The sequence below is a fragment of the Magnolia sinica genome, chromosome 2, assembly GCF_029962835.1.
Source record: "Magnolia sinica isolate HGM2019 chromosome 2, MsV1, whole genome shotgun sequence".
Taxonomy (NCBI): Eukaryota; Viridiplantae; Streptophyta; class Magnoliopsida; order Magnoliales; family Magnoliaceae; genus Magnolia; species Magnolia sinica.
In genome coordinates, this window is record NC_080574.1 from 103,431,653 (window position 1) to 103,447,391 (window position 15,739).

The 15,739-nt window shown below is 40.7% G+C and overlaps 1 long non-coding RNA gene across 1 annotated transcript; it reads left to right on the plus strand.

Moving 5' to 3' along the window:
• The first annotated feature begins 14,553 nt into the window (after positions 1-14,553).
• LOC131229805 (uncharacterized) lies at positions 14,554-15,739 on the plus strand. Its single transcript, XR_009163605.1, has 2 exons — positions 14,554-14,890; positions 15,077-15,739. It is a non-coding gene; the product is annotated as an uncharacterized LOC131229805 (long non-coding RNA).

Below are 15,739 nucleotides of genomic sequence, written 5' to 3' on the forward strand. Positions count from 1 at the left end.
CATAAGAAAATGTACTATGAGACAAAGATGGGTTCTAACTCAAAATCCATCATTAGCCCTCTTTACATGCCTTAGAAAATAATGATAGCCCATGGCTACCTCATCCTACACATGCATCCTATAACACCCCGAACTTTTCAATACCCGAGTATTGAAAGTTCTCGAGTATTACTGTAACGCCCTGAAAATCGGGGGTCGAGCAAAGCTTTACTCCCGAGTTCCAATGCATCACTTATGCAACATAGATAATGATGATTGAATGTTGTCCATATTAGTGCATTTAAACATGAGTGGGATTATACTAAAACAGCATATCATACTCTAGAGTTAATGTATTTGGCAAGCAGAAGACTAAAAGATATGCATTTAATTATGAAAATGTTTCACAAATTTCGGAGTATGAGTATGGAGCCAGCCTAAATATATACATGTGTTGTTTCTAAACATATAAAATACAGGAAGTAAATGTGTTCAACTAAACAAGTACGCCAATAGTCCCTGCGCATCGGTATGAGATCTACATAGATCCACCCGATAGCTGAACGTAGGAGAATCCTTCCTCCTCGCCCACGAAGTCTAACTCTGCTATATAGACCTTGCCATCACTTGTATCTAAACTAGAGTTTGGGTGGTGTTTTAAAACACCGTCCCAGGTGGGAATGAGTAGCTAATTCAGTGGAACTATAAAGCAAAGGTTAACATGTTATCAATTCAGTCAAGCAGTAATGATAAAGCAGTACAACAATCAAGTCCTAAGTACTCTTGTTAATGCAAGTATGAAGTGTGATAATGATGTATGCCCTCAACTACACTCTCTCTGTAACATCATCTCACGATCGCGGCATGCAACACTCCCGATGTGCTCAACTCCAACACTAAAGGCACATGCAATGCGGTGCATGTGCATGATTAGCCAAGTTTTTAATTAAGCATATTCATACAGCAGGATTGGGAAGCTAAGGTACCTCCCTTTATATCTTTGACCCAAACATTGATCCATCTAGGGTCGTCAATCCTAGTTAATCACATACGATAGGCAAGTTTGCGAGTTTATACCATAGGTTGCTATGGGGGGCTCGTCACCACAGCGTAGGCTTAATTCACACTCGAGGTCACTACCACCAACGCCCTACCAACTGACAGTCTATTTTCGAAGGCTCGTCACCAACCCGACTGGGGACCACAGCCAGGTTGCGCTGAGGTAGGCCTATTTTATACTCGAGGTAACTACGGAAAGGCTCGTCGCCTTAGCGTAGTCCTAGAGTATACTCGAGGTCACTACGAGAGGCTCGTCACCTGATCGTAGGCCGACAGCTCGAATACAGTGTCCCATACCACCGTATTCGGCTCACGAGTTTGGTTTGCTCACTGGTCACTACGGGGAGGCTCGTCGCCCCAGCGTAGGCCGACAGCTCGACCACGATGTCCTATACCACCATGGTCGACTCATGAGTCTTAGCAGATCGTGGTACCAAGGTTAAACGGACTTTTTACTGGTAAGTTTGGTACCTTAGGTTCAAGCAGTAGCATCCATACATGGTGAACATACATTGGGTCAATCGGGTTACTTGACAAGCTCGACTGGTACGAGCGTACGTTGAGTTAATCGACGTGGAGCACATATGCACTCCTCGTGGCCTAGCCACTGTCGATAACCAGCGTACGACTCGGATTCCTCGAACGTATCCATCGTGGCTAAAACAGTTCGGCCACCGATCGTAAACCATTACCGATTGCCTGGACTATATCGTAGCCCCAATCACACTTCAAATACAATAGGCATTCATATGTGCTAGTCAAAACAACATGTAGCAACCAATTCAAATATAAATCTCATATAAGCATTTCAACGAACACATAGAGTACATGTTATCATACATAGGCATTCATCCATAAATCACGTAGTAGCAAGATAAATTACATGAAGAAAACTGTAACTATAGACAAGGTAATTGAGAATCCCATCTCAATGGCCTCATTAAATACATTTCAGCAAGCATTTACTCATTCAGGCATTTTATCAAACACTTAGGCTACCCTTTACCCAAAATATGAACTACGTTAGTTACGACATATATTATAGCAAATCATCACACATAATGATCATAATACCGATGACAACAATGAATCCTACGTTTATAGTCATGACGAACACAAATCATAATTTCATATTCATTCGAACATTTCAACAAACACATGAAATGCATCTTTGTACTCAACATAGTTCACATATGTATAATATATACAAAGCATCATAACTAGGATCATATGACAGTAATCAAGTCAGATATAAATCATCATTTGACATTGAAAACCTTGAAAACCATAACCTAAATGTTTATAGTCCGCACCTTTCGCCGGTAAACCCGTACCGAGCTCAGTTTGAATACTACGTCTTTGTCTACATCACAACGGCTACCTGAATCACGAAATAGGTTAGCTATTTCACCGATCTACCTATTTGGATTCCTAAAATGAGATTAGGGTTAGGATTTCTTACCCAAATCGAAGTCAGAATCAATGGTGCAACGATGGTGGGGTGGCGATTCGATGTGTGTAGTCGTGGGAAAGGACCCCAGCAATGATCCTCTGATCTTACTCTCTTCTCCTCACTCTTTTCTCTCCTTTTCTCTCTTCTCTCTCCTAGGGTTTGGAGAAATTCGTATGGGAGAGAGAGAGGTGGGTTTAAGCCCTTATATAGGCACAAAACTGATGGTAATGGCTCTAGGGCCATGGTATACTTAAGTTATAGCCAAAAGACATCTGTTTTGGGCCAACGGAGCTTATATGGAGGTCCTTTACCTGCACACGATCAAGGGCAAGTTTCCTGACATTGGATCTAGGTCAGGTAAAGATTTCGGTCCGATCATATCAGCGGATCGACCGTGGGGGACCAGTTTCAGTTCAACGGCTTTCGTCGCTCGATCAGGGCCACAAGTACACTGCCCAGTGTTGGAAATTTTTCCTGATCTAAGGGTTTAGTTGAGTTAGAATCTGACGGTCTGAAACCTTAAATTTGGCCTACAAGTAAATGACTCAAATCACTTAAGTTTAACTTCATTTTTTAAAGATATTCGCGTTTCTAACACACTTTGCTCCGGGCTCAAGTTGTGCATTTTGGGATACTATTTGGACTTGATTTCTAAGATAATTATCAAGCTTAATAAGGCGGTCATAACAGTATAATTTCGCGGTCGTCGGACTTTTAACGCGCGGTTCAGGTCCGATACAGAGTTCCAATGTGCTCCCGTGAGCAACTGGATTTTGAGATTGCCCCTATGTTTTAAGTAATTTTAGGTTAGTGATTTTAATGGTTTTGGGTTTTCTAGTTTATATAGAAAGTGATTCAAGTTAATTCTACTGATTATTCAGTTTAGTACTTAACTAAATTATGCCCTAATTATGACAGAATATGGTCCTAGGGCAGTTCTATGCCCCTTTCTGGCACTTTTAGTTAGTATATTATTTTAATTATTTTAATTATTTTAATAGCTCTTCATTAAGTATGCTTCATCTTCACTAAATTTCATGAGATTTCGTGTTGTAGAAAAATTCTAAAAATTCTAGAAGTAGCAGCTATCCAAACTAATGAATTCTAGATAGTTGTCACAATGATCTATATTTAACTATATTAAAATTTTTATTATATTTTTTACTTATTTTTATATGAAACTAGACTTATCAAGCTTTAATCTGGCTTTTGAATCACCTAAATCAGAGTTATATTGAGGGAGATATGACTTTTTGAAGTCGAGCTGAAAAACTGAAAAAAATGGGCCGCCTGGCCCGCTGGATGGCGACGGCGAGGCCATTCCTGACTCGCTGTCCTATCTGGTGGTGGTTTCACCACCCAATATTTGAAACATGTGTATTTTACAAACTGGAATGAGTTATTTGACATGGAATATATGTTTTTGGGTAGGAGAAACTGATCTATCCAAATAGCCTACTTATTTCGTGAGATTCCAAAAGGTTAATGGTAAAAAAATTATTTTATTTATTTATTTATTATTTATAGTAAATTTTAGTTTAAGTATTGTTCTTCATCACTTAAACTTTAGGATTTATGTCTAATATGAAAGTACTTAGAAAAAGTTGAAGAATAAGGTGGTGAAAGGTGAGATTTTGAAGGAAATGGGTTAAAAAGGGATTTTAGACTTTGGGATTGAGTTCTGAGAAGTTAATAAGGTGTTATGATCGACCTAGTGCCTAAGGATGTCTATCTCTAAGTTGGCAAAAATTCAGAGTGTTACAATTACCATAAAATTTAATGTAATACGTACATGTATATGGCATCAAACTAACCTACCCACATCCATTCTCTAACATGAATCTGACCATTGGGAATAATCTTCATCCATAAATCAAGTCATCCGACCGTTGATCATGTGATTTGATATACGTACCTTCCTCTGACTAAGTCAGTGAATAACTTTTCATCTATAATGATTTCGATAGAAATTCTTTTGTAAGAATTATTTAGAAATGAGTATATAACCATGTAGAACCATTAGATTTCATAAAACTCTTAGATCAGCAGTAATTATGAAAATGCCATCAACATATATGTAATGTCCCGGAAAAATCTGTACAAAGACTCGAATACCACCCTAGGTAGAAATCACTAAGGACCGAACACTTTAGAAATTAGACGAAAATTATTAAGTACTAAACTAGATTACCTGTGAAATTAGCACTAATCACTTTAAATACGATTTGTAAGACTCAAAATGAGTAGAACCGTTAATGCTATATTACGTAAGAACTTAGGATCAATCTCAAAACCCAGTTGCTCTCGGGACCGCGTTGAAACTCCGTATCGGACATAAACCGCGCGTCGAAAGTCTGATGACCTTGAAACTATACGGTTATGACTACCTTACTAGGCTTGACTACCACCTCGAAAATCAAATCCAGATAGTGTCCAGAAACATACAACTTGAGCCTGGAGCGAAGTGTGTGAGAAACGAGAATATCTTTAGGATATGAACTGAAACTCAAGTGAATTAAGCCGTTCGCTTGCAGGCTAATTTTAAGGTTTCAGACTGTCAGATTCTAACCGAATATACCATCGGATTAGAAAAAATTTCCAACACATGTCAGTATACTTATGGCCCTGATTGAGTACCGGTGACTGTTGAACTGAAATAGGTCCTCCACGGTCGATCCACTGATCCGATCGGACCGAGATCTTAACCTGACATAGATCCATTGTCAATGGGCTTACTCGCAACCGTATGCAGAAAAGGGGCCACCAGATCAGCTCTGTTGGACCGAAACGGCCAGTCTTTGGCTATAACCTAAGTATATCATGGCCTGGGGCCATTCCCATCAGTTCTAGGCCTATATAAGTGCCTTAAACCCTCTCTCTCCCTTCACATACGAATTTGCAACCCTAGGAGAGAGAAGAGAGCAAAGAGAGAAGGAAAGAGAGAGAAAGTGAGAGAGAAAGTGGGAGAGAGTTCCTGGGATTCGATCCCATCGCTCCACGTGCTTAACCACCCTGTCTGTATCGCTATTCCGGCGATTCCGACTCCGTTCTTAGGTAAGAAATCCTAACCCTAATATGTTTTAGGGATTCAAGTAGAGTAAATGGTAAAGTAACTAACCTATTTCATGCTATAAGTTGCCGTTGTGCTGTAGGCGAGGACTTAATGTTTAAACTGAGCTCATTACGAGTCTACCGGTGAAAGGTGCAGACTATAAACGTCTAGGTTATGGTTTTCAAGGATTTCAATGTCAGTAATGGTTTATGAATGACTTGATTGCTGTCACATGTGCTTAAATACAATGTTTTCCATATATTACATATAGACATAAGCTATGTTGAGTATAATGCGTTATATGTGTTTGTTGAAATGTCTGAACAACTATGGAAATATGATTTGTGCTTGCCATGCTTGTAAATTGAGAATATATAATCGTTGTATGAGTGGCAGCTCCTTGGTGAAAGGATTTGCCCTAATGTCTGTTGGAACTAGTATATTACACGTATGTGTAATATGTAGTCTAAGTGTTTGACAAAATGCTTGTATGAGTAATTGGTTGATGCTTTGTATTTACGAGGGTTGTTGAGATAGCATTCTCAACTACCTTAGCTATATGTGTACTTTTCTTCATGTAGCTTTAATTTTAAGTGCATGTTTATGTAGCAAATGTATATGTAGAATATCATGTGTTGAATAATATACTCAAATGATATGTACATTGGAATTGGTTGTGAAATGCCATATGACTATCATGTATGCTTACTTCTTGCATTTGACTATGATTGGGACTACGACGTAGTCTAGGCAATCGGTAGCAATTCTTATTTGAGTGGCCGAGCTAGTCTTGCCATAATTGATGCGTTTGAGGAATCCGAGTCGTACGATGATTGTCAACAGTGGATAGCGCTCCATGTCGATTAATTCAGCGTACGCTCGTACCAATTGAACTTGTCAAGTAACTCGATTTGCCCATTGTGTGTTTACCATGTATGAACACTACTGCTTGAACCTAAGGAACCCCTTACCAATGTAAAGACCTGTCTCAACCATGGTACCACGATCCGCTAAGACTCATGAGCCGGGCATGATGGTATGGGACACCGTGGTCGAGCTGTCGGCCTACGCTGGGGCAACAAGCCTTCCCATAGTGACCAATGAGCAACCCAACTTGTGAGCCGAACATCGTGGTATGAGACACAGTATTCGAGTTGTTGGCCTACATTGGCGCAGCCTGGCTGTTGTCCCTAGTCGAGTTGGTGATGAGCCTTCGAAAATAAACTGCCAGTTGGTAGGGGGTTAGTAGAGTGACCTTGAGTATGAAATAGGCCTACCCCGGCGCAGCCTGGCTGTGGTCCCCAGTCGGGTTGGTGATGAGCCTTCGAAAATAGACTGCCAGTTGGTAAGGTATTGGTGGTAGTGACCTGCACTTGCCTAACATATGTGATTAACTAGGATTGACAACTCTAAATGGATCATTGTTTGGGTAAATGATACAAGGGAGATACCTTAGCTTCCCAAACCTACTGTATGAATAAGTCTAATTAAGAACTTGGCTATTCACGTATATGCACCACATTTGCATGTGCCTTTAGCGTTAGAGTTAAGCACAGAGGAAGGGGTGCATGCCGCGATCGTGAGATGATGTCACAAAGGGAGTGTAGGCGAGGGCATGCATCATTAACTCATATCATCCTCGCATTAAATAGAGTACCTAGGAATGCTTATTGTATTGTTTTATTATTACTGTTTGACTGAATTGATAACATGTTAACCTTTGCCTTATAGCTCCCTTGAGTTGATCACTCACTCCCATATTTTGGGATGGTGTTTTAAAATACTAATCAGACCCTGTTTTAGTTTCAGATGACTGCGATGCTTATGGGGCGGAGCCTGACTTTTATGATGATGACGAGTTCTCCTACATGCAACTCTTTGGCGGGTTTATGTTGACCTAGAGTTGCGCATCGGGGTTACAAGGATATGGATAGATGATGTTACACTTTATCATTTTTTTTTGTATATTTTGAAATTATATATATAACTATTTGACCTGGTGACATGTTCATACTCTGGGGACTTACAACTACTTGTATGCTTAATTTATATATCTATCAGTCTTCCGCCTGCGTAATCTAACCGTCTCTGGAGTATGATATGCTGATTTGGTATAATCCCACTTATGTTTAATACACTAATATGGACAACATTTAATCATCTTTATCTATGTTGCATAAGTGATGTGTTGGAAATCGGGAGTTGGGCTCCTGCTCGACCCCCGATTTTCAGGGCGTTACAATATACCCCTAAATTCTAAATCACGTGTTTCTCATAATCCGTTTCATGTGAAATTTTATTCTAGGGCCTAATTATCATAAATCAACCATACACGTTGAATTTAAAGCCTTTAGATAATTGTAAACTAACTATTTGACCTCTACATTTAAAGCCTTTAGATCATTACCTATGAATATGCTTAAACCATCATCAGAACTACGATTTGGGAAACTTACACATGTGAACAAGACACTCTAATCTGACGATACACATGCTTTACCCCTAATCACTCCAGAAACTCACGTTATGTCCATCCATTTACTAAACTGACTATACATTCACCTACATATATGGCCAGAGTTCTAACCATCAAGTCTTCTTATTTTTAGTAAGTCATCTCACTACAAGAAATTGGCCTTTTACTAATGAAATTATTATCGATGAAATTTGTTTCATTAGGAAAAAGGACTTTCACTGACGAAATTACCAACGAAATTATTTATTGTAGGGAAGTGTTTTTCCCGACGAAATTTTTCATTTCGTCGGTAAAAAGGACTTTCCTCGACGAAATTATTTATCGTAGGTAAAGGTGTTTTTCCCGATGAAATTTTTCATTGGTAATGGGTGTTTTGAATTTTGTGATAAAAAAGAAATTTTGAAAAATTTTAGTACTGACGAAAACTACTTTTGTTGGTTTAGTGTTTTTCCCGACGGACATAAACCGTCGGCAAAAATCTGCTACAATGTTATTACCGACGAACTTATTTATCATAGGTAAAAGTATTTTTCTTGACAAAAAATCATCGGTAATGGGTGTTTTGAGTTTTTTGATAAAAAAGAAATTTTGAAAAGTTTTATTATCGACGAAAGCTACTATTATCGGTGAGTGTTTTTTCTGACGGACTTAAACCGTCGGCAAAAATCTGCTACAATGTAATTACCGATAAATTGTTTTCGTTGGTAAAAGCGTTTTTACCGATGGACATAAATCATCGGTAGAAATCTGATACAATTTTATTACCGACGAAATTATTTTTGTCAGTAAGAGTATTTTTCCCAACGGAAATAAACAGTCAGCAAAAAAGCTCAAGTAGACCACACCACAGGAAATAGTGTGATTAAACCTCTACCACTGAAAATTTCTTGAGGCCATAGAAGTTTTGGATCAAGCTGATGTTTGTGTTTTCTCTTCATTCATATCTTTTTGATATTATGAAGAGGTTGGATAGCAAATAAACATTACTATGGGCCAAAGGAAGGTATCAATGGTGGAAATCATTATTCCACATTGTTTCGTGTGGCATGGTTCACTTGAGTTTTTGATTTACTGAAAATTTGAGATCAACCCACATCGATCATCCATTTTTCGAGATCATTTAGAGAATTATCCAAAAAAATGAATCATATCCAAAGATTAAATGGACCACACCACAAATTGGCTACTCCCCCTGACACCATCCAATGGTTGGTGGTTGGTGCTCTGTGGGCCCCACCATGATGTACGTGTTTAATCCATACCATCCATCTATTTTTATAGATCATCTCATGGCATGAGACCAAAAATGAGGTATATCCCAATCTGAAATGGACCACATTACATGAAACAGTGTTGAATGAGCGTCAACCATTAAAAGCATTTTGGGGGCCATAAAAGTTTTGGATCGAAATGATTTTTGTTTTCCCCTTCTATGCTTGTATGACCTAATAAATAGATTGGATGTCAAATAAATAGTACAGTGGGCCTTAGGAGGATTTTAATGATGGATATCCAATCACTATTGTTTTCATGTGGTGTGGTCCACCTGAGATTTATATACCTCTCATTTTTGGGCCCCACCATCATGTATGTTTTGTATCCACACCTTCCATCCATTTGGAGAGATCATTTTAGGGCAATATCCAAAGAATGAGTTAAATCCAGAGCTCTAGTGGACCCCAGCACAGAAAATAGTGGGATAGTGACGCCCACTATTAAAAACTTCTAAAGGCGACAAAAGTTTTAGATCAAGCTGATATTTGTGTTTTCCCTCATTTCATGTATTTTTGAACTTTTGAACAGGTTTTATTTCAAATAAACATCACGATGGGCCTTAGAATAGTTTCAACAGTGGGAATCACTCTCCCCACCGTCTTCTGTGGTGGGGTTCACTATAGATTTTTATCTGCCTCATTCTTTGGCTCATGACTTAAAATGATATCTCAAAATGGATGGCGGTGTGGATAAGGGGCCCTATAGGGCCTAAAAAGGTGCCACACCATTAATAATTAACGGTGGTATAAGGGGCCCTATAGGGCCTAAAAAGGTGCCACACCAATAATAGTTAATGGTGGTTTAAGGGGTCCTATAGGGCCTAAAAATATGTGTTCTATCTAAGTCGTTTATATATTTTGAAATATTATTATAGGGCATGACATCAAAAATCATCTAGATCGAAGGCCAAAGTGGACCACACGGTAGGTGTCACGCCCCAAACTAGGAAATCGGGCTCACAAAATTTCCGATCGCCGAATCTGGTGCCGACAGCCTCCATAGTACCCCATTCTCGGCTCCTGACATCTATACACCAGGTTCCGATCCTAGGATTCTGCAAGGAGGATTTCAAGCATGATTTTGATTCAGTATAAGCATAACCATAATCATAACCCATGAACAATAACCACAAGAATGCTATCACAAAATTCACTATGATCAATAACTTTGAGTACAATGCGTATAAAAGGGAAATACACGGTAATGAAAATAACAAAAACTCCAGAAGCTCGACTGTATGCTCCAACTGCGATGAGACTACGGCTACGGCTTGACGTCACCTGTACGCATCAATCGTGCATAAGCTTATAGAAAGCTTAGAGGGCGGTGTAGGTGTGTGCGCAATATGAGCGTGCTCAGAATGCAAGGTCAGAGTAATGCTGAATCATGCTGATGGATATATGAATGCAATTAGCTGTACCAAGGCTATGCGGTGCAGGATATGAATGCTATCGGCCATAGCACGACCCTGCGATGTGAGATGCAACTCAAGCATGCCAATCATCATCATATATATCAGTACAGTTCTCATTCTGGACAATCACCGGGGTTTAATATACTCCAAATGGCACTGCCGCTCTCCTAGCCGCACAGTCCAAGTGAGAGTAAGAAATCTCACTATCCGCCTAGCCAATAGTCTACCGATACCTACCCGGCACATCGATAGCGGACCCATTCATGAGCTGGTCAAACTCAACCTAGTATTGCCCCTTACTCTTGGGCGAGTAAGGCCACACCCCTTTCCAACCGACCACGACACAGTGGGAGATACGGCCTCCTAGTATTCGGCCCTCATGCGTTCATATATCCACTCGGTCTCGACGTTGGAGTCATGGTACCATCGGGTTTAGGAATTTTCACCCAGGGACATCTATGGCGCCCCGATGCTAGAAATAGTAATTTTGGTATCCAATCTAGCCACCCACGATGTGTCTGTGGAGGTTATGGCCCTGATGTCGCTAGGGCATACAATAATCACAATCACACAAATGCAAGTGCATGAATCACACTACCAGACATGCAACAATCCTGCGCGTACCGCGCGCTCATGTAGGGCAACTCCGCCTATCAGGGAGCCCATAAACAATCCGTCCGAAGGCATATGCTATGATCAGTCACTCCTCATATCAGGCATACATATGATGCATATGATCATGAATCATGGGTCTATACTAAACATGTTATGTGGTGATGGGCTCTGCTCAAAATGAAGATGGGCTTAGATGGCCCACGCACTACAGGTATGGGCTTATCAATGGGCCCTAAGGAGTGACGATGTGGACATTTAACCAACATCATCCTTACAATGCGGACATCAAACCAACATTGCTCCCAAGACACGACCTGCCATGAACATCATTACATAAACCATGGTGGAATTACACATTGCAATGGATCTCATGTACATCCCATTGGGCCTCGACCCATGGGCCTCCAATACATCAAATGGGCCTTAGACCATAGGTCTCATATATATCAAAGTGGGCCTCAGTGGGCGGGCCACAAATACATCAAGTTGGGCCTAATCACATGGGCCTTGCATACATCACAATGGGCCCCATAACATGGGCATCATATCTATTAAGGCGGCCTCAACCACAGGCCTCATACGAATCAAGGTGGGCCTCATCAATGGGCCATAAATATGGTAAGTGGGCCACACCACATAGGCCACACTCAAATATAAGTGGTGATAACGACTTCCACCATTAAAATTCCCAAGGCCTGCCATAACATTTATTTCCCATCCAATCTGATCATAAGGTCCCAAAGGATTTTAATGGTAGTCGTTCGATCCTCACCGTGCAATGTGGTCCACTTAATAAATAAATCTGTCTATTTTTGCCTCAAGCCTTAAAATGTTATTTCAAAAATGGTTGGACGGTTTGGGTGCAACACATGCATCATGGTGGATCCCATAGGGATGGAAAGGATGGACGGTATAGATGAAGTACATATCTCATGATGAGGCCCACACTAATGGAAGGTGTGGATTACAATGCATACATTAGTGGGTCCCATGTGGGGCCCACCATAATGTTTATTTTCCACCCAGCCTGTTGACAAGGTCACACAGACATGGGGCCAACCGTAATATTTATTTTCCACCCAATCTATTGATAAGGTCACACGTACCTGGGGCCCACCATAATGTTTATTTGCACCCAACCTATTGGTAAGGTCACATGGACCTGGATTGAGGAGAAAAAAATAAATTTCATATTATCCAAAACTTCTGACCCCAAAAAGGGTTTCAACAGCAGACGTTCAATCCACTGTTTCTAGTGACGTGGGTCGCCCGAGTATTGTATACAACTAATTTTTTTGGGGGGCCCACTGTCCCGAAGGGGACCTATCAAATGCACGGTGTTGATGATCGACACTCATCATGGTGGGGGCCCACGGCTGGTGCCTGCCAGGCAGTCCGTCCGTCAAGCGTAGGCGCTGCCTGCGTGCGTTCTGCAACAGCAGCGTTAGCTGCTGCACCCTCTTTTTTTTTATAGAAAACTTGAATTTTTGAAGAATTCCCTAGGTAGGGCCTGCATCAGGAAAATCGGACCCGGCCATTGGTTTTCATGGCTCCATATAAACCTATCAAGCCCAATATTGGGTATATTTTGATGTACAGAAGTATCCAAGTGTATTTCAATGGTAAAAATATTATTCTCAATGCTATGGACCGCCAGGAAATCAGATTGAGTTTATTTTTCGGCTCAATGCCTAAAATAATCTGAGGAAAAGGATGGACGACTTGGATCAAGTACATACATCAAGATGGGGCTTGCATGAGTAGTCCACCCCCATGCTTAGTACACCGCAACGTCAGTTTACACTTCACTGTTAGCCATGCCCCACGCCTGTTCACACTTCATTGTTGAGTTACGTCCAGCGTCTCTAGACGCTGGATGGTGCGAAACAACACAAAAATCATGGTGGGTCCCACATGCACGTAGCCCACCTGCATGTATATACATATATAATATATATCTTATATTATATATATATATAATATTATATTATATATATCATATATATATTATATAAAATATAATATATAGAAAGAAGGGTGTATTGGGTCCATCTAAATGGTGGATGGTGTGGATCATCACCTGTAATAGGGTGGGCCACACCGTCTGATGTTGATGAACAGGGGTAGATATAACACATATTGGTGGGATCCACACCATCATAATGGAGAGAGAGAGAGAGAGAGAGAGAGAGAGAGAGAGAGAGAGAGAGAGAGAGAGAGAGAGTGATGGAGGGGCCCCGCCACTATGGGCCCCTCACGATTACAAAACATACATCATAATGGATCCCACCTATAAGTGGGCCCTCAAATGCAAATTGATGGTAGATCACCCACCTATCTTCCTTCTTCTTGGTCCCTTAGTCTTCTATGCACCTATGCTCAACGTTTAACGGTAGATGATGGAGTCTTGATGGTAGGGATGAGAGATGAGAGGTTGGGCCACACTTGTTGATATTGGGAGAGTTGGGAAGGCTTGGGACGTGGAAAAATTTTGGGTTGCTTGGGAGATCTTTGAGAAATGAGCGAAAAGAATAATAAAAGGGATGGATGGATTGGTGGGTGTAAGGAAAAGGGATGGGAAGTAAGGTGTTATTTGATTTTTTGTAAAAAGAGGAGTGGTAAGGGGAGAGAGAGGATTGACTTGTGGGAAAAGAGAGAGAGGCCACTTGTACTTGTTGTTGGGTGAGGTGACATGGAGGTAAGATGGTGTACTTGACTTGATTTGATTTGACATGCTGTAGAGATTCCCTTGAAGTTCGCAACGCACGACGTTTCTTCGGAATGAACGAAGGCCCACATCTCCTGGCCTGGGTATCGGATTAGTGCGTGAGTCATGGCGTTAGAACAGTGGCGACGGCGCGGTCGCTAAGGTACAAGTTTCGGTTCGAACCGACTTCGGTATGCGGGACCCGGCTTGAGATCGCGTGCAAATACGGGTCGAGGATTGTCATAATTCGACTGGAAGGACCGCGGAAGCCAACAGAACGGTACGGACTAGGACACGGGTCTTTCAGTAGGAAACATGGAGATTAAATCACATATGTTTCCTATGGTGTGGGCCTTTAATCTACTTTATGTTTGGGATTATGAGCTAAAATAATTTATTAAAATTAATGGACGGAATGGATAAAACAAACATATCATGGTGGGCCCCATAGAGCCCTTGAGAGGACCGTCCATGGTCCATACGCCCAAAATTAGGCACGCACTCAAAACAGAGCCATGCCCAAATCTCCCCCCATTTCTCTCACTCTCTCTCACCCCTTCTATCGAATCCCTACTCTCCTAAACCTTTCTCCCAACACTCGATGCTCTCAAACACTCATCTCCCAAAACCCTTCTCTCCTCCCTACAAAAACTTATAACCACAACATTTTGCTGAATCTCATAGAATGGAACGATCTAGCATTAGGTTTTGGTGTTATTTTTGGAAGATTTCGCTGAATCTCTGCAACTAATGAACAACTGTAAAAAAATCCATATAGGAAGAAGGGGATCTTATTTGTTGCAATCAACCACAACATGCCTCTTTCAGATCAAGGTCCTTTCGACATTGTTTTACATAAGGTCAGTAGAAACCCCAACTTTTTCCCTATTTTCTTTGGCCTTTGGTGGGACATAATCGCCTCTGTTTCCCTGTTTCCCTGTTAAACAATCTCTATTTCCCTGTTACATAAGGTCCTTCTGTTTATCCGATTTCATTTGTAGAAAATCTAAAATCCCTGTTTTCTTTTTCTTCTTTTGGTGTTACAGGTACAGATTGTTCATCAGTTCAGATATTCAGAAAGGATTTTTATCAAGAGATTCGACTGAGGAACTGTAAGGTAATGTACAATAGAATCAATCCCGCATTTTTCATCTTTCAATTGAAAACTGTTTGAATTTAGATCAATCTCCGACCAGTTAATAGTGAGCAAGATAGGAAAAAAAAAAGAAGTACAGGCTGGTCGCTTGGTCCAATGATCAAGTGGGCTACACATGATGAAAATGGTCTTAATAGTCCAAACCTTCCAAAGGAGATGGATCCTTCCAATACAGGGGCTGGATCCACCTGTTGACTGTGGTGATGAAGGGAGTTGTCAGTAGAGTGAGAGAAGCAGTTTTGTTGCATAAGACAAGCTGATTCTGCCATTGCCTTTGCCTTTGCCTTTGTCTTTGTCTTTGCAGCAGCAACAAGAATGAACAGGGAAGCCCTCTAGAATCTTGCCTCTCCTTTGAGAAAAAATTGTGACCATCAATTTGTAGCACTCCTGGATTGCAAAATTCCATGTATAACAGGGGATTTTTATTTTTATTTTTTTAATGCATTAGCTGTATGAATAGGGGACTTGATTTGGTTTCCATAAGCATTTTTCATATCGTTTTTACTACAAGCTTTTAGTTTTGAGTGGTGAAATAATACTGGAGTTGTATTGA